The sequence below is a fragment of the Adiantum capillus-veneris genome, chromosome 3, assembly GCF_014529385.1.
Source record: "Adiantum capillus-veneris isolate H3 chromosome 3, ASM1452938v2, whole genome shotgun sequence".
NCBI lineage: Eukaryota > Viridiplantae > Streptophyta > Polypodiopsida > Polypodiales > Pteridaceae > Adiantum > Adiantum capillus-veneris.
The window spans coordinates 91,217,667-91,239,130 of NC_140933.1; positions in this window are offsets into that span (position 1 = coordinate 91,217,667).

Sequence of the window (21,464 nt, forward strand, 5' to 3'; positions counted from 1 at the left end):
CATCGCATTTACCTCCTAGTAGTAGATTCAGGGCGGGGGAACCGACAAGGGTAACCCATGAAGTCCATGATGCTAGAGAAAGCTTTAGCCGAGACACAGGAGCAATGAGATTGGTAGCAGATCATAGACGTATGAGACCATCTCAAGTAGCCAAGTGTATGCCAAAGAAGTATGGTGGTTCAGGAGATCCGTATGCACATGTGTCACTCTTTAAGCAAGTCTTAAGAGCTGAGCAGATAACAGATTTCCATACACAATACGAGGGATTTGGTCTTACTCTAGAAGGTACTGCATTGACATGGTTTCAACCAATGAACATAGGGGGATTCCATGACATTGACCATTTGCTAAGAGAGTTTGCTGAGGAATTCTCAAAACGAGGGATTAAGCACAATACGGTCTCACAAATATATGCTTTTAAACAGAGAGAACACGAAAAGGTGAAGGAAGCTTCACTTCGCTTCAAACAATACATTGAGAGATGTCCAGTACGTGAACGACCACAAGATGACAGACTATCTGTTCTCTTTATTGAGGGACTGAGGAACGACACTCTCAAGAAGGACTTGCACTTGAAAGCTTGTACAAGTTTCGAGCAAGTAACGAGAGAGGCATTGTACTTAGTGGATAACTGTACGGTTTATGGAGAGATGTCAGCGGATACAGATTTTGCATCCAGTAGCTCCTCCTCCGTAGTGAGCGAGACTACCACTAAAAAGAATGTTCAAACAACAACCATGCCAAATGTAGAGCAAATGATAGAAGATGCTCTAAAAAGGATGGCACCATACCAAAAACCATTGCCAAAAACACTGAAATGGTGTGCTATTGAACAAAAATGGACAAATCATCCAACAGAGGAGTGTTATTACAACAAAGGGTATGTAATGGAGCGCCAGTATGCACCTCCTGCTCAATTAGCACCACCTCAGATACATCCAGTACCTCGATACCCAACGGGAAATGTACCAGGACCTATGGGGATAGAAAGACCGCAACCGGTATTGGGACAACAACCACCTTTACCAGGAGCAAGACCAGTGGAGAATCAGGAAGAACAAGCCTTAGTGCCTGTTCAAGCCTATTATGAAGAATCGGGTGCACACATGTCTCCGACAGTGTATTACCCACCAGAAGAACCAAAACAACCAGAACCATGGGGCATGATGGGGAATGTTGGAATACAAACAATTACAAGTGCTTCTGATGAAGAGAGATACAATTTGGACGCAAGAACCTTGATGTTCATAGCTCATGGAGGGTTAACAGGACAAAGACCATCCTACCCACAAAGGACGAATCAAATGGGACCAAGACCAGCACTAGGACCCTGTTACAAGTGTGGAGGTGACCATCTGATGAATGTTTGCCCACATACGGAAATCATTAGAATTAACGCTTATTGCACTGAGTGTGGGGTTACTCACTTCATTGAGGATTGTTCAAAGAATCCAAACAAAGTGCAAAAGACGACATTGAATATGCTAGAAACTATTCCTACCAGCAGTGGGTCTGAAAATGAAACTCTGATACCAACGCAAGTTGTTACTAGAGCTCAAGCTAAGAAAACCACTAGAGAACCTGAGAATGGAAAGTTAGCGACTGACGTAGTTAGTCAAGGACGCGGAGTCAGAAAAACACATGGAAAGCTAGAAAAGCACGCATGAAGTTGAGAAAAGAACGTGAAGACGCTATTCTAGCTGAGGAACTAAAGCAAACTAAAGCTAGATTAGAAAAACTTGAGAGTCAAAACGGGAAACGAGAGATGAGCCCGGAAAGAACGAAACAAAAGAGTATCAAAGAAACAACGAGCTTAAGCTCCGGGGGATCATGCTAGTCGACAAGGTACACGAACCATTGGACGCACTGATGAGAGCTTACGAAGCTAGGTTAAAGAACACCAAACACAAGAACAGAGGTGGATGACATACCCAAACGCGGAATTGGAAAAGCAGAGACTTGAAATGTGCCAGAGAATGATCGAGACTGCACAAGCCTTATTAGAACCACCAAAAGAAACAATGAATTGTGGAAAGGAAAACCCAATTCAGCAAGAGACTATCGTTTCACGGGTAGCTGAAAAGACTCCCAGTGCACAAAAGCCTGAAGATACACAAAAGGATGACCGCATAGTATTGAACACAACCGATCAGGAGATAGAGAGTTTTCATCCAGTCATACAGAGGATTTACGGAAAAGATGAGGATTACAATGAATTTTGGAAACAAGTGAGAGAGGCAAACTTTGCAAACGAGCTAAGTTGCCAAGCTAATCAGACAAATTGGGAAAAGGACATCAGGAATCCTCCCATAGTGGAATTTGAGGCAGGATCTCAAGTGGACTTGGATCTGCAATCTTACTGGGGAGATGGGGGCTCTGTTAGAACAATGGAGAGCAAACCTCATTCACTGAAAACCTTACCTTCATACTTAGGAGAGTATGAAGCAAAATCCGAGATTAGAGCACTTCCCTCACAAAAAATCTCATCAGAAAAAGTCATGGACTCGCAAGGATTGATAGAGATTTTGTCAACACCAGTGACATGCACTATCACTCTAGCTGAGCTTTTGAGGCTAAGACCACATATGTGGACCACTGTAGGAAAATGCTTGGAGAAATTCGGGATAAAAGATCCAACATCGAGATTGCAAGAGAGCATGGAGGAGCTGAGCAAGCCACAAAAGAACGCTAAGCCTGTACCCTTAAACAAGGTCGGAGAGTATTGCGAAGGTGAAGAGGGGAATACAACCTTACCAGTTGAATTCCAAGGAGTGAACACAATGGCAATACTAGACAGCGGAGCTGGGGTAGCCATAGCTACAAAAGAAATCTGGAAAAAATGGGGAAAACCAGCAATAAGGAAGACTAGGTTGAAACTCCAATTAGTAGATGGACACATGGAGAAACCTATGGGGTTATTAGAGAAATTTGTAGTGACTTCTTGCGGCATTGAATACGAACATACTTTTGCTATTGTCGATTTTGGCAAGGAGAATAACTATGATATCATACTGGGAAGACCATTCATGAGACAGTTGAAAATGGTCCAGGATTGGGGCTACGATCACATATACCTGAGAAATATGGAAACCACTACACGTGTGAACCTGAAAGACCATAGCTACAAAGAGGTGAACCGAACACCGGTAGAGGAGTTTGATTCAGCTACTTTGGCGGGATCCAAATTTCCAGCTTGGTTAGGTAAACCCAAGGAGTTATGGATGTGTGGAGCTTCGAAATGTGGAAGTCTGAAACGAGAAGAATGTGTTTTAGAAAGGGCTATCGAAGACGAAACTTATATAGGAGAACCCTTTCCAGAGGACACGTTTGAACCATTAGAATGGACACACATTCTAGCAACCCTAGATGTTTGCGCAATTCCGGATGGTCCCACAACAAAATTTTGCGACAAGGACGGGTACGACGTGGTTCCGTATTTCATGTTGAGAACTGTGCTCGAAAAAGAAACTGAAAAGAACGATACACTGGAAAAGGAAGATGAAGAAGAGGTGTTTCACGACATTCCCAATCATCCAGAGTGGGGAAATGAAGCAGACAACGAGTCAACGGACAATTCAAGCGGAAACGAAGAAACTATAACGGATGTCCGATTTTATGATTTTTCGAACCAAACTAAACAACGCCAGAAACACTATAGAGCAAAGAAAAAAACAAAAGGGGTTAGAACCAATCCGATGCCTAGAATAAGAGGAAAAAATCAATTCCTAATGCTAGTAAAGGCTGAAGATTGTGTTAAGGATAAGATTTCTGGAAGAATGAGAGGCAGTGATCAAAAGAGCTTACGAAAAGACAAAAGAGGCTCAAGAAATCAAGTTCAAAATAATGGAACGAAAACTGAAACAGAAAAATCAGAAAAGAACAACCGCAACAGAGAATACACGGAGTCCAAGTTAGAACGTAGAAACAAGTACCGAGAGCTCAAGAAAACTCTGAAAGAAGTTTGGACTACAGAAATTGAGAGTGGAGAGGACAAAAACGCCAAAATCAAGGAAAACATGGATGTTCCCTCTCACTATAGGAAATTCACAATAGAGGATAGGAAGGTGATATTAACCCCACCTATTCGAGAGAGGAAGGAGAACGAATCTTATGACGGACCGGAGGATGCAAAAAAAGTTGATTTAGCAGCTCCAGGTGAGCCACCAAGACCGGTGTACATAGCCACAGATTTGTCTCCAAGCGAGGAAGAGAGACTTTTGAGTCTTCTTAGAGAGTATAGGGATGTGTTTGCATGGTCTTATAAGGACTTAAAGGGAGTTGACCCATCGATATGCCAACACTCAATCCCACTGAAACAAGACGCAAAGCCTAGCAGACAGAGACCATACACATATAATGATACTTTTGCTAAGCGAATCAAGGAAGAGATAGATAAGCTAATGGAAGCTGAATTCATATACGAGATTGAACACACTGATTGGGTATCTCCGATTGTGGTAGTACCTAAGAAGAACGGAAAACTCCGAGTGTGTGTCAACTTAAAGAAAGTGAATGCTGCAACAATCAGGGACAATTATCCCCTGCCGATAACTGATCATGTTCTAGAGCGTGTATCAGGGAAAACAACATACTCCTTTCTTGATGGTTTTTCAGGATATAACCAGCTAGCCATAGCACTGGAAGATCAACATAAAACAGCTTTTGCAACGGAGTGGGGAATTTATGCTTATCGGGTTATGCCTTTTGGTCTAACCAATGCTCCCGCAACCTTCCAGAGGCTGATGACGCATGCTTTCAAAGAATACTTAAGGCTGTTTCTAGAAATCTACATGGATGACTTATGTGTACATTCTCTACTGAGAGATGAGCATCTAGAACACCTAAGAAAAGTATTTGAGAAATGTAGGACATATCGCATTTGTCTCAATCCTGAGAAATGTGTGTTTATGGTCCGACAGGGCAGAATTCTGGGACATATTGTCTCACAAAACGGAATATCCACGGATTTAGAGAAGATAAAAGTTATAGTGGATATGCCTAGACCAACCAATGCGAAACAAGTACAGAGCTTTATGGGACATTGCGGATATTATAGACGATTCATTTACATGTACGCTATAATAGGCCAACCACTTTACAGGCTAATAGTGAACTTTGAATGGACAGAGGAGTGTGAGGAATCATTCAAGAAATTGAAAGAGGCACTCATTACTGCTCCAGTCTTGAAATCACCAGATTGGGAGAAGATATTCCATGTGCACATAGATGCTTCTGCATATGCAATAGGATGCATTCTGGCTCAGCCAGAAGAAGGAAACATGGATTTTCCTATCTGTTACGCCAGTCGACAGCTCAACCATGCAGAGAAGAATTACACCACAACAGAGCGAGAGGGATTAGGAATGATATATGCTGTGAAGAAATTTCGGCATTATCTTCTAGCCAACAAGTTTGTGTTTTTTACGGATCACCAAGCCTTGCTCTACCTAGTGAATAAACCATGCAATACCGGGAGAATAGTGAGATGGTTCATTATCTTACTGGAATTCGACTTCACGGTAGTAGTAAAGAAAGGAAAAACACATCTTAGAGCTGATCATCTTTCGCGATTGACGAATGGAGAAGACCCTATAGGAGTAGATGACGACATGCCAGACGCGTACTTGTTCAACATAGAAATGATACCTAAGTGGTCTCAAAATGTCGTTGACCTATTAACCTATGGAGGAGAGTTCGATAGAAGAAATACAACCTGAAACATATTGCTATTCAGCAATCCAAGAATCTTCAATTGATTGCAGGAAGGTTGTATCAATTGGGAAATGATCATGTTTTACGACTATGCATCAATCCTGAGGAATATAATATATATCTGCGCGAAGCACATGTTCAGGAATGTGCATTTCATTGTTCAAGAAGGAACACATATAGGAATTTGTTACAATTGGGAGTCTATTGGCCAGGAATGAAAGAAAGCGTACATGAATATGTCACAGTATGTATTGTATGTTCATCAAAACCGCCAGCCGAGTATTCAACATTATATCAGATAATGATCGCTCCAGAATGGAGTCAGTATATTGTTGAATATCTCACAAATAGAACTTTCCCAGAAGGAACGTCAAAAGCTCGTCAGAAATCTGTAGAGACAGAAGCTAGAGATTACGCTTTAATAGGAGATCAACTCTATAAGAGAGGTAAAGACAACCAGCTTAGGATTTGCGCATCAGAGTCTGAGTATGTGATAATCCTAGAGCAAGCTCATGGAGGAGTAGGTGGAGGCCATTTCTCAGGTGATAAGAAAGCAAAACTTGTCTTAGCCGCAGGAATATGGTGGCCAACATTACATATGGACGCTGAGGAATACGTTAAACGGTGTGATGACTGTCAGCGGACCAAAGTACCACTTAAAAGAGATGATATGCCGCTTAGACCAATGATGGGGGCAAGAGCTTTTGCAAAATGGGGGATTGATTATGTTGGACCCATTTCGCCTCCTGCATATAAGACTCATGCACAATACATCGTTGTGGCTACAGACTATCTAACAAAGTGGGTCGAAGCAAAGGCAACTCAAAAAGCAGATGCCAGGAACACGGCACAATTTCTGTATGAATACGTCTTTGTACGATATGGATTGCCAATAGAAATTGTGAGTGATCGAGGCACACATTTCATAAATGAAGTGATAGAGATCCTTCTAGATGAATTCATGGTAATCCATAGGAAATCAGCCCCGTATCATCCACAAGCAAACGGACAAGCTGAAGCAACAAACAAAACCATATGCACGGTCCTCACGAAGATTGTATCTGAGTCGAGAACTGACTGGGACCAAAAGTTACATTCAACATTATGGGCATATAGGGTGGCGTATAAAACATCCATAGGAACGACCCCATATAACATGGTTTTTGGGCTAAATGCTATCTTGCCAATAGAATTCTTGATTTCAACCTTAAGGGTGGCTAAGGATCTAGAGTGGACAGGGCACGAGCTCTCTGATAGAATAGATGACCTGGAAAAGCTAGATGAGCTTCGCCTAAAAGCAGTAGCTTCCATCTACGCTCAAAAAAGGCGACAAAAGGAATTTTTTGATAAGCATGTGCGGACTAAAGAGTTTAAAGTTGGGGACTATGTCCTAGTTTACACTCTGAAACAGCATGCTAAGAAGCTTAAAAAGCGAGGGATGGGTCCTCTGGTGATTAAAGATCTATCACCAAGTGGAGCCGTCAAGCTTGCTACATTAGACGGAGAAGAAATGCCCAATTGGATTAGTGGATGCAGAGTGAAAAAGTATCTGTTGCCGCTAACACAAGACATGCTTCTCAAAATACATCAAGAAAAGCTGCGTGTCCAGAAAAAGAAAAAGATTGAGGAGGAAGCGCAAGCCGAGGCGAAGGAAAGAATGGAGAAAAGAAGACTACTGCGTCAGAAACAGCGCAATGAAGGAGCAATACGAATAAACGCAGTCAGTATAACAGAAATGGATAATGACAAAGAAGAACCCATCATTGAATGCAAAGTAGGAACCAACCAAATCAAAGCCAGAGCACTATTGGATTCAGGAGCTCAAGCTAACCTACTTTCACTCAGTTTGTATAGACAATTGACAAATGACACTAAACTACAAACTGCCAAGCAAGAGTTAAAGAGTTACTCTGAGAATGCAATCAAAACTGTCGGATGCACAGTTTTACATATACAGATTAACCAATATGTGTATCCTCATATGTTTTACGTGGTTGAAGACCAAGCTACACAACATCCATTATTGCTAGGACAACCATGGCAGAAGCAATACAATGCAATGATTGACTGGAGTTCTAAATCGGTGCTTATCAAATACGAAGGTGAAAGTCAATCAGTTAAGTTCACCAAAGGAGCAGAGCCAACTCCAAAGGAAGAATCCACGGACAAGGGCAAACAACAAACAGATAAAAAGAAGAAGCAATGCCAACCAAAAGTTTCTACACAACTGGATTGCTCGTCGACGAGGAACTCTCAACATTGGATAAGGAAGACAAGCAATAATATAACAGCTCAACCTTGGGATAAAACGGAGTCAACGCTGGTATGGAGACCAAAAAAGGTGGTGCCAGAAAACACAAACAGAGTCTTCAATACCAGACAACAGAGTGATCCCCGACAATCAAGGACAGTGAAACAGGTCTAGATTCCAAAGAAGTTCATGACGGCAAAAAGTTACAGCAAGCAAATTTGGATCCCAAAGATTTGTAAACAGGAACTCCCTTCAATACAATCAACGGAAACTCCTAGGTATTTCAAGGCGAGGAAATCAACACACAGAACAAAGCAGGTTTGGGTCGCAAAGAGTTTGTGGCAAGCACAAGCAAAGCGGAAGCAGATTTGGATTGTGAAAAATGACAACAAGGTAACGAAGAATCCATCTACTGATTCTACTACCGAAGTGCCAAAACCAACCCAAAACCCGACCACCAATCCTTCAATCAAACAAAGAGCAGCTTTATTGGAAAGACTGTTGTATCATCGCTCTACAATTGCATTGGGAACTGATGACCAAAACAACTACAATGCTTCACCCACAGACACTTCATAGTCGTCCGGGAGGACTCAGACTAGGAGGGGGGGAGGTATACAGGAGCTACAAAGCAGCTACAAGTGGAAAAAACAAAGAAAAACAAAAATTATATTACAAGGGCAATGTCTTACATGATTTTGCAATTTTTTATGTTTGATTGCGGATATTGATAATATTTATGCCCTTATATACCTTGTTTTGCAACAAGAAGGATCAAATGATGAATTTGGGTCTCTAGATGTGTAAATATCACTAAATAAGAGTGTTTTGGAGCTAAAAAGTGGAAAAAAGTGGTAATCCAAGTCCAGAAATCACAAAGAAGTGTATATTCATATACACAGGGTTACCAGATATTTATCGTGTATGTTTGGAATTTTTTGGCTTCAATTTGCTATTTTCCTTTATTTTTTATGATTTTCTTAATAAAAATAAAAGAAAAATAAAAAAGCAGGTGAAATGAGATCGGAAAAAAGAAAAGAATAGACGGTGATGATCCTAATGACAAGGGCAACCCATGGTAAAAATGGGGTACAATTCTGAAAAAGTTGCGGAAAGCCCGAAATGACAGAATTTTGGCAAAGTGGACAGATTTCTCAGAAACAGGTCAAATGGAGTCCAAATTGAGAAATTTCAAATCCTAAAGTGCATTTCACGACGAGATAGGAGCACATGTCAAATTTGGTAACAAGTGATCCGGGAAGCCCGAAGTTAAGTATTTTTCACTTCACTATCAAGCTCATTTCCACTATTACCTTCTTGGAGAGAGCAAAGAGCACACAGGAGCATCCGACCTTCTACCACCTTCTACGACTTCTACGAGAGCTCAGAGGACACCAGACATGAGAGGTAGACTCGTTGCCATAAGCTTTTGATGCTTATCGTTAACTTTTGTCGCGAAAACTCACCAAAACCAAGAAACAAGAGCAGACGGGGAATGGGGAGGAACGCTAGGTAGGGGCACAACCGCCTAACCAAACCTTACAAGAACTTAGAGGTGGGTTACCCTAGTATAGGAGATGAGTTTCTAGCACTCAAAGCTCGAGAAAGAACGACTGGAAAAACCCTAGGTCAACAGAGCCTGCAAGAGGCAAACAGAAAAAAGTTGTCGGAACGACACAAAACTTCTCAGGAAGCTTAACAACATCGAGGGCAATGCAACCTTGGAGTATCTCCGGGTTTGGATCACCAAAAGTAGGTCGGAACAACCGATTCGGCTGCGGACACACAAAGCGTCATTTTGGCATAACGGCTAAAATTGACGACCAAATGACATGAAACTTCACGAGCAGTTTCAACTATACATGGATGACTTATGTTTGCAAGCAAAACCCAAAAGAAAGCTGATTCACTTACCGATGGTGAAAAAGACGCTTTCGAGCAACCAAATGGATAAAGATGGAGAACGGGGAGCCAAAGTCAAGTCCAACCAACTGGATGGCTTCACAACATATCCAATGAGCTGGAAATGCAACTCTCAAGAAGAAAAGTTGAAGAAATTCAACTCCAAGGCAAAAAGACGACTTCGGAGACTGAAATGCCTATAAGGGGGCTTTTTAGCTAAACTGATGACTTTTTAAGTTGAAAACTAGTTAGCAGGGCTTAGGGCACTAGCACAAAGCATTCTTTGCACAAAAAGACCAACATTTCAAGAAAAGACATCATACGCGTATGATGTCTCACAGCATGATTTTCACATTCATTTCAACATTTGAGTGCATAGCCTCATTCCACATGTTAATCACATCCTATGAACCAAGTATCATGAGAATTGGAGTTAGAAAACCCAAGGAAAACCAAAAAGACGCAAAGTAGGCCATAAAATTGATTTTTGGTCCTAATTTTGTCAAAATAACTCCAAACTCATTGAAACTTTGTAGGATTGTTGATTAACACATCTACAAGCTATCTGGAACCAAAAAGCCCCATTTTGACACAAAAGACATCATACGCGTATGATGTCTATTTGCACTTACAGAGCCAAAAATGCTCATTTGTCATCATACATCCATTATATATATCTAATACATGCTACATATGAAGTTTGGAACCATTTGGTCAAGTGGATCACCCCATTAGCCCAATTAAGAGAAAATCCTTCATACAAAGCCTATTTTTGTCCCAAATCCAACATATTCAAGTCCAAACCAAGATTTGAGTATAAACAGTCCTTCACTAGCACATGGAGAGTCCACAGAACCAATCCCATGAAAAATTGATGAAAAAGACATCATACGCGTATGATGTCTCCAGAGCCATTTTTAGCCCAAATTCTATCCAAACTTGATAAATCCACTGAATAAGCCTATCTAAAGCCAAAACCAAGCTTATAGAGAAAATTGGTCCAAAAATGCACTAAAAGACATCATACGCATATGATGTCTCACTATGTGATTTTGGCACCTCAAGGCTTCAACCACCAAACAGAAGTGTTCTACATGCCATTTGAAAGTAATCCACCAAGTTTTACCCAATTTGGTTCATAAAATCCATTTCCCTTTCAAAATTTTTCCAAGAGCCTGAACTGGCCAAAACTTGACCAAATGGGATCCAAACTCAAATCCAAGCATATGATACTTATGTATACACTATCAGCTACAAGCACAACCAATATGAAGTCATTCTGACACAAAAGACATCATACGCGTATGATGTCTCAAGCATGTTTTTGAGCCCAGTTTGCATATTTTTCCACCTACATTGCATCCTTAGGCCCTGAATAGCTCATGTTTCAATTTTCAAGTCATTTGAATAGTTAAAAGCTTCATTTCGGCTTTCAGTACTAAAAAGACGCTAACTTCTGAAATTGGAGTTACAGGATCCATGGATTCCGCTAAGTCATCGGCAACTAAGAGAAAAAGACCAACCATCAAGGATGCTCTTGCAGAAGCAGAACCTTTTGATATTCCAACAGAAACCTTCAAGCCAACCAAGACTTGGGTGGAGGAAGCAGTACTAGAAAAAGAGGGAATAAAGATCTACCAGGGGACTTTCAGAGATCCTCAAGGGCAATCGGTCGATGTGCCTATGATCACACGAGAATTAGTGGATTATAGCAGATCAGAGAACATCAACAGATACCTGGAAAAGGCTGACTTACACAGGTTCTTCACCTCGAGACCATCAGGTGTAGACACAAGAAGAGTGTATGAGTTGGCAACATCCATTCAGAAGGATGGGAAAGCCACGTTGACAGCCATGGATGGAGAAACAGTTGAAGTACAGATCACTCCACAGCTCATTGCAGATGCATTGAAGCTGCACAACAAAGGGAGTTCTGTCAGAGAAAGAAGGGAGGCCATAGAGGTCTATGGATCAAAGAAACAAAATACAACCTACGGAGATATGGCAGATCAACGAGCGGCAACCCTTTGCCGATTATACAACCAGTTTTTCCATGTGTGCAGTAAAAGACCGCAGAAGTATACTACACCACCCCATGCCATTGCGACAACCATCACATGGGCACTGAAGAGCAACATGCCAAAAGAGGTGAATTATGCTCAATACATCCACGAGCAAGTAATCGCCATGCACAACCAGAAGCCAAAGTACATGGGAGGAGGAGAAATCCTCACAAGAATAGCTTATGAAGCTATTGGAGCTAGGGATCAAGGGCCACGGATTCCCTCCCAGAATGAGTGGCTTAGAGAAGCCGATGAAGAGAAAGAACAGCAAGAAGTATCCAAGAGGGCGTCCACAAGAGCACGCCGAAAACTAGAAATAGTTTCAGAACCTGAAGAGGCTGTGGACGAGCCGCTCAAGAAGAAAGCGAAGAAGAAGGCTGATCCCAAGCAAACCAAAAGTCAAAAAGCCGCAAGAATGGAAAGGCTGGTAGAGCAGTTTAGAGCGGAAAGAGCTCTAAAGGGGGACTTTGAAGAAATGTGGGTGCCAGACCCCAGTAAAGTCGGAACCAGCTCAGCCAGGCCACATGTTGATCAATATGATCAATATATTAGAGCTTATGAGGAGTCGGAGGCCATACTGGAGCAGCAACCTGTCGAGCCTTATACTGAAGAGGAAGTACAGCTTTTAAAAGCTGAGCTGCAAAAGGACGACAAGGGGAAGAAGAAAGTAGATGAGTCTACTGAACCTCAAGAGAAAGACGGGCAAGCAAACAAAGGGAAAGCCAAGATGACTGAGGACAATCAACCCTCTTTTACTGTTGTACCAAGCCCGAAGAAGATGGAAATTATTGTGGAGAAAACCACAATAGAAATAGAAACAGAAATTATGGAAAAGCCGGAGGCCGGGACCAAGGAAAAGGAGATAGATCCAGTTCAGCAAAAGAAAGATGATTACGAGGATCTGGTAGCGATCGGATACAGTGAAGAAGAGGCCCTGGAGGCAGTTTATGGGATATCCCTACGGAAACAAGATGATCGGAAAGGGACGAAGGAAAAGACAAAGGGTACAATGGAGAGTAAAGAGAAAATGGACGAGCCGAAGCCATTGGAGGTGGTGGCAGAAAGAGCTGTCAAGTTGACAGATGAAGATGAAAAAGACATGCACATGGTGCATGAACTGCTCAGCAAGATTAAAGAAAGATCCAGAGCAAAGGAAGTAGCACTTGAGACAGCAAAACAAAAGGAAGCAGAGTTGCAGAAGAAGTTAGAGAATGCTATGACTGAATCTGAAAGTCATAAAGCATCACTCTACGATGCAGAAAACGAGAGGGACGGCTTGATACTCCAACTAGCCGAAGCTTCAAGAGAGGTAACAAGTTCACAGGAAGCAAAGGAGCGAATAGAAGATGAGCTGGAGGCAGCCAAGGATGAGCTCATTGAGCTAAGGGAAAGAGTCGAGCTTCAAGAAAGGACAATCATGAGACTCAGGACCACCCCTAGAGCTAGCAGAGCAGGAACAGAACAAGAGGGAGCCCTCATACCAGCTCTGGAAGAGCAGGTCAGAAGTTTGCAAAGAGAGCTGAGGTTAGAGCAAGTACAAAGATTGCACATGGCGGAGGGATCATTGGCTGCAGAGGAGAGGCTCACATCAGAAAACCAAACACTAAGGACAGAAAATGAGGCCCTCCGCAAACAGCTCCAAGACCTCTAAGAGCAACAAAGAAGAGAAACAGAGACACCACAAGAAGAAGCAGGGGGAGCAGCCATAGAGCTACCAGAAACTGGAGAGGCAACCACAATCGAAGATCCAGCCCCAGTTCAAGAAGTGGCCTCAACTTCAGGAATCTCTGAAGAAGAAGAACAAAGGCTCAAGGACCAAATAGAAAAGTCAACAGAGGAAAGTGCCAAGGCGGAAATGGAATGGGAAAGGAGACTCCTCATCTCCATTAGACTTCAAGGGTTAGACACAAAAGTGCTCCATGAAGAGTGGATGCAACCCAGCCTGCCTTTCCCTCTGATGAAATTTGAAGTGATAAAGACGAAAAAGAGAATAGAGGAGGAGCAGTATGTCGCTCTTTACGAAGGCGACATCACAAAGGATGAACAATCAAAGAAGATTGTAGATTCTCAACCTAGATGGAGGAAAGGTTGGCTGAACAAATACCCAGCCTACCTCATCTACTTGGTAGAGGCTCCAAAGGAGATTCGGGAGGATGCAACCTTCTGCCCGGTGCCAAGAGTCAGAAGCTGGAAAGAGCATGGCAGGATTGCAGAAAAGAAGCCAAATTGGCTTAATTACCCAAGGATGCCAGGACCAAAGGAAGGAGAGAGAATAGGTAAAGCCTACATGGTGAAAACCCTAACGGGCACCATCAAACTCTTTACTGGCTCTCCTGACCTTTCGTGTCAGATGCTAAAGAAAATCTGCAGGACTCTCTTAGCATGCATTGAAGTGTTCGCGCCAGATAAAGCCACGACCTCGAGTCTACTATCGACGGCCGACACAGTGACGGATATGATGTATGATCTTTCATTGCAGCCATCACCAAAGGTGTTACATCTCTTATACCAAAGAATTATGTTTTTGCCTAGCTTCCACATGCAAACATTCGAAGAAGCTTTCTACACCGGCTTTTTCACTCACGAAAGCAAAATATTCGGCCCAACCTTGACCATCGGCAACCTACGCTACGAATCACATTTGCAGATGCTCAAGACGACAGGACTCTATTGACCAAGCCTAAAAGTCATGTCAGGGACGACATGAACGCGGAGGGGGGGAGTGTTGAGCCAGCAGAGGATCACACCCGCATTTTTGCTCACACCCATCATTTTGTAACCATTGATTGTAATAAATGTCTTTCCGACATTAATTTTGATTTGAGCCATTCATTAAGTAACGGGACTCAATTGAGTTTCCAGCTTGTAATCCCGAAGTAATTTCACCTGTTAATGTAAATAATTAGAGATGTTCTCACCTCCAAGGCTGAGGTATATAAGCCAAAGTTTTGTAACCTAAAAGGAAGGATTCAATTATTAATCAAAGTGAGTTTTTGAGCGCCGTGACTGTGTCTGAGAGAGAGAGAGAGAGAGAGAGAGAGAGAGAGAGTCTTATCTCCTTGCTACGCGAGCTACGGGGCCGCCATTGGAGAAGCGACACCGCCATTGTGTTAGCAACGGTGAGAGCTACGCACAGATACCAAGAGTGCGCGCTATCGGCTTCTATGTGTGGTAAGTTCCTACGAGCTTCGGTGTGAGTTTTCTTCCAACTCGTGTGTCAGAATAGAGCGTGCATCATATCTATAGAACCACAACGAGTAGAGCTACACATTAGTACCATCAGGGTCAAGTTTCGGTCACCTGTATTTTTCGGCCTGTCTTCATACGCGTTTGCCGCACGGAGTGGTTATAGGTTGATTTTGCAGTTCAAGTCTTTAGGGTGTTGTTCTTACCTAGTGTATAGACTTCCCCTTGAGTTTGAGATCGATTCCATGATTCTAGATCCTGTTTCGTATAGCATTTGTTCGTAGTACGGATTTCAGTCACTTGCGTATTTTAGAACTTAGATTTGATTTCCTTAGTAGTGATTGTCATTAGAAGGTCGAGTAGGTGATTTGACACCCACCTAGTTGTTTCCATGCGCCTGCGGGTCAAGCTCCGTCCTCGTCTGACAAATTCTGTTGTTGGTTGAGTTCTCGCTATTTAGCTTCCGCTAGCGGCGTAACCGCCTTAACAAAGGTATAAGAAGATTAGCTACCGATATTGTAGACCTTACGAAATAATCAAGGTTGTAAGTGATCAAGCTTATAGACTAGAACTCCCTTCTCATATCAAAGTGCATGATGTATTTCATGTAAGTCTGTTAAAACCTTATGTATATAACCCTGACCATGTCCTTGATGATGAGCAAATCATTTTACCTGCTCAAGATGTTCTACAACTCAAACCTCATACTATCCTAGAAACTCAAGAGAGAAAACTTAGGAATAGATCCATCAAAGAACATCTTATCTTATGGAAGGATTTCCCTATAGAAGATGCTACTTGCGAAGATGAGACATCCCTTCTTAAGGATTACCCTTCACTGTTCTTGAGATGAGGACATCTCAAATTCTAAGTTGGGGAGATTGTAAGGTCTCTACTTTCAAATTTCACACAAGTTCTATTACGCATTTGAATTTTTTTAACCATCACTCATTATTTAAGATATTCAAGTTCAAATTATGAATCGTAGGTTGAGAAAACCTAAAAATTAAAATTTACGCTACAAAATTCTAACATGTTTAGCTATATGAATCACTAACTAACTTATTGCAAGACTTATTTACTGATTGTATAATTTTCTTTTACTACTGTAAAGTTAATATAAGACTGTAAAGTTTAACTTAAAAATGTAAAGTAAATTATCATTAAGGAAATAGATAAAATAATTATAAAGACAAAATAATACACAGGGATGACAAATGAAGGCACATGGACTCACATAGGAGGGGACAAAGTGGGACACACTGTCACATGGAAAAGGAGAGGCTACTCTTGACTAATCTTAATGAGGGGGGGCCTGTGTGGCCTTATCTTTTGATGATAATGACAAAGTGGTCAAGCTCATGGGTACCACATGGGTACCAAAAACACGGGTATGATTTTTGGGGGGGGGGAAAAAATAAAAAAATTATTTTTTTTTTGGGGAAAAAAAAGTTGGACGTTTTCTTTTCCGCTATAAATAGAGCATCCATGCTCACACTTTAGACATAGAGATTGCCTCTATAGCGCTCACTAAGTGCTGCCACTTCTCTTAGAGAGAAGGCGTCCGCAAACCACTAAGAGAGCAAAAACTCTAGTGGACTAATAAGGTGCGTATTAATTGAGCATTTAATTAGTTATGTGTGTGTGTGTGCTATCTATTACTCTAATCTCTAATGGATTAGTAAGATTCAATTAGCTACGTGTGTATGTGTGCTATCTATTACTCTAATCTCTAATAGATTAGTAAGATTCAATTAGATTTAAGAAGGTTATGTGTGTGTGTGTGTGTGCTATCTCTTACTCTAATCTCTCTAATAGATTAGTAAGATTCAATTAGTTTTAAGAAGTATATGTGTGTATGTGTGCTATCTCTTACTCTAATCTCTCTAATAGATTAATAAGATTCAATTAGCTATGTGTGTGTGTGTGCTATCTCTTACTCTAATCTCTCTAATAGATTAGTAAGATTCAATTAGATATGTGTATGTGCTATCTGTTACTCTAATCTCTAATGGATTAGTAAGATTCAATTAGCTTTAAGAAGGATATGTGTGTGTGTGTGCTATCTTTTACTCTAATCTCTCTAATAGATTGGTGAGATTCAATTAGCTTTAGAAAAGGATGTGTGTGTGTTCTCTTTTACTCTAATCTTTCTAATGGGTAGTACGATTCAATTAAATTTAGAAAAGATGTGTGTGTATGTTTTCTCTTACTCTAATCTCTCTAAGTATACCTACTCTCTCTAGTTAGTGCATCTTCACTATTAACTTATGTATGGTTAATTGAAAGTTAATGTAATGGAATTAGCCTATTCAACTTGAGAATAGCGGAAATTAATGAGAATACTTTCGAGAAATAACTTTGTGAGCATAGCGGGTAGACATAATTGAAGATAGCAACATAATCATAGCAATTAGTCAACTTGTCATGAATAATACTTTTTCAAGAGAGAGAATTTAGAGAACATGACAACAGTTGAGGACCGGATTTATGTGGAGCCGGTCCCCCCTCCAATAGGCATTTGTATTATGATTTCTCCCATTAAGAGAGAGACTTGTTACAATACATTCTTTGTGTTCCTTGTGACCTAGGTGATGCAATGAAGATGGAAAGCTTCATGCATCACAATCATAACATAAGATGAACTTCAAGAAAGCTTTAATTGTCCCAAGCCTCAGTCCCAAGACCTCAAACACCTTTGAAGGTGGAGAGAGCTAGCACGGAATGAGGGTAGGGAAGAGGAAGAAGAAACATTTCATAGGAGAAAGAACTAGTTCCTCACTTATCATACTCTTGTTGCTAGCATACATAATAGCATAGTAATGAAGAAGAAGGAGATGACAAGCTCAAGCATTGAAGCATGGCTCTTGGTTGGATTTGTACTCCATAGCCAAGAGTGTTGGTGTAGGCTCTCAACCTCTACTTCCTTGGAGAGGGAGCTCTTGCACTTTGCATAGCACACAATGAGAGTGATTGTGAGTGTGTGTGGGTGAGTATACCCCTCAAGCAAGCCCCTAGCTATCTTGGGTCGACCCCCCCTTGTAGCTCATGCTTGAAGCTCATTGGACCCTCCCAGGCCTAGCCAATCATGAGCAGGAGGCATTACAAGTAGTAGGGGTAGCCTTGAGACAAGTGTCCCCCTTTCCTTTTTGAGAGAGAGGGCTAGATAAATGCTAAAACAATTAGATAATTCATGTAATTTATCATTGGACCCCTGTGAAGCTTAGCCAATAGGCTTCAAGCAACACATGAAGGTAACATGGGTAGGGGCCTGACATGTGTCCTTGCTGCCTCTTCAAGTTGGGCCTTCCCTTGTGTGTGTGAGTGGGTGTTCTCTCTCTAGCCCCTAGGAAAAGGGCTCGCCCCCCCTCTTGTAGGAATGCTTTTGACTTTAGGTGATCAAGCACCTTACTCACCAAGCATGACAAAGCACTTGAACTAGGGGGTGTTCCCACAAGCATCTCAAGCAAGCTTCTCAAGGCACCTCAAGTACCTTAATCATGCAGCAAGTCAAGCACCTCAAGCATGGAGCCAGTCAAGCACCTCAAGCATCTTAATCAAGCACCTCAAGCATGACAAACACCTCAAGCACGACAAGCACCTCAAGCAGGACAAGCACCTCGAGCTTGGGCCGGGTTCCCACCTCAAGCTCAACCCTAGCTTACATAAGGTCAAAGGACTTTTACACACATTTATTGGAGGTCTACAATGAAGCTAACCCTAAGGTCTTATGCGCCATTGGTTAGCCTTGCTCTTTGATAGACCATCTCCCTTTTGGGCCCCTTTACCATTGGCCCCGTGTTGAGATAGATCTATAAGCACATATCTATATCTTAACACTTGTTCCCGTTTATTCTCCCACATTAAGTGATCAATTTAATATGAGAAAATCATTTGGGTTGGTTAGATATTAGATTTTATGACATTACCTCTCTCTTGAAATCATAGTCGTCCTCGACTATGAGGTAGAAGAGATAAAGTCTTAGTCATTAGTCAATCGTACTTAGCGGGTAAAGGATCCCTTTTTACCCTACGACATCTTTCCAAGATGGTTGACTAATCCATTTGGTGCTTGGGAGACATAGCTGCCGCAAGCATGTCTGCTCTTTAGTCCATTTCATTCTCCCAAAGTAGAGTGACAAATTCTACTTGGTGTTTGAGAGACGTCGTCATCACAAACATGATTCTAAGCATGCCTACTAGTTAAATTTATGCACAATTAAAAAGAGGACTAGTCATATAAGACAAAAACATGAGTCATTTAAAAGAAATTTGTACATTTGCTTACTCTAATGTAGCATTGTAAGCATTACAAGGTTCATAATATCCTTAAGTTGTACTCCTTGCATCCATTTAGCATCTTCAAAAGGATAATTTTTGAACTTAATAAAATACCGTCGGATTATCTTACCATGTCGTAGTACCTTGTCTTCATCCCGAAGGACAGCTTCGGGTTGTAGCACCTCTTCTTGGTCTTCGACTTCGGGAGGGTCTTCAATAATTGGTTCGATTGGTGTCTCTCCTTTGTAGGGCTTAAGTAAGCTTACATGAAAGGCATTGTGTATAAGCCAATGGTTGGGCAACTTGAGTTGATAAGCCGTCTCATTGATAGGCTTCAAGATTTGGAAAGGACCATAGTATCTTTTTGCTAGTTTAGCATAATACTTTTGATGGCCCGTAGGATTTTTCCCCGTCGTTTGCCTTAATCGAGCCTTAGGAAACTTGAGTAAGACCCAATCATTTTCTTTGAACATTAAGGCTCTTCTGTGCTTATCAGCAGCAGCTTTTTGCCTTTGTTGAGAGATGGCTATAGCCTCCCTAATCTTTTGAAAATATTCTTGTAGGTCACGGCTATACTCATCGGCGGCGAAGATCTTCCCATGTACTTTCAGTAGCAAGGGACTTTTAGGTCTTCCCTCTATGATCTCGAAAGGTACTTTCCCCGTAGAAGTATGTACAGTGTTATTGTAGGCATACTCTACTAGCGGTAAATACTTTTCCCATTGTGAGCGTTGATCTACTTCCATAACATAAGTCTTGAGTAGATCAAGTATCGTAAGATTGGCTATCTCACTTTGGCAATCCGTTTGTGGGTGATAGGCCGAAGAGAAATTCAATCTTGTTTCTAGATTTTCAAAGAGACCTTTCCAGAAATTACTGGTCATTCTAGGATCTCTATCTGACACGATGGATGTGGGTAATCCATGGTGCTTGAAAATCTGAGATATGAAGAGAGTTGCCATTTGATGTGCCTTAATAGTCTTTTTGATAGGAATAAAATGTGCTTGCTTGCTAAACCTGTCGACTATTGTCCATAGTCCTGTATTCCCATGGATAGACTTGGGTAATCCAAAGATGAAATCCATGGATATACTCTCCCATGGTGAATTTGGAATAGGCAATGGCTGGAGTAATCCAGGTTGCTTCCCTCTATCATACTTGGTCTTTTGGCATACTACACATTTTGAAACATACTCTTGTATGTCCACTTTCATGGTAGGCCAATAGAAATACGTCTCTACTCCTCGGAGAGTAGGTTGAATACCTCTATGCTCCGCATATGGAGGAGCATGGGATTCATACATAACCTTCTCACGAAGGGAATGGGTAACACATAGCCTATTGCCGTGGAGAAGATAACCATCCTGCAAGGTGAATGGTTCCTCTTTCTTCCCCAAAGCAAGGGCTGACATTATGTCTCTAAAGTCAGGGTCAGTAGCATACTCATCTATCATAGAGGATAGATCATTGTGAGTAGCTATAGACACCGCATTAACTTTTGGTCGTCGTGAAAGTGCATCGGCAACTTGATTGTGCTTACCAGCTATGTGAGCAATATGGAAATTAAATTGCGAAAGAAAATTTTCCCACCTCATTTGTTTGTCGGAAAGCTTGGTTTGCGTCATGAAATACTTGAGACTTTGGTGGTCGGTTTGTAGGATAAATGGAGTCCCCAATAGGTAGTGCTTCCATGTGTCTAGGGCATGTAGAACAGCTAAAAGCTCTTTCTCATAAATGCCCAAGAGTCGTTCATCACCATTGAGCCTTCGGCTCTCATATGCTATGGCATGCCCTTCTTGAAGCAAAACCGCTCCAAGGCAATCACCACAAGCATCACATTGGACCTCAAATGGCTTTGAGAGATCCGGAAGCACGAGGACTGGTTGGGAAGTAAGCTTCTCTTTGAGTTTTTCAAAAGCATTTTGCTCCTTAGCAGTCCATACAAACTTAACGTTCTTCTTAGTTAAGTCGTGTAGTGGTCCTGCTACTTGAGAGAATTTTTCTATGAAGCGTCTATAGTATGCACACATACCAATAAAGCGTCTTAGCTCATGTAGATTTCTTGGGTT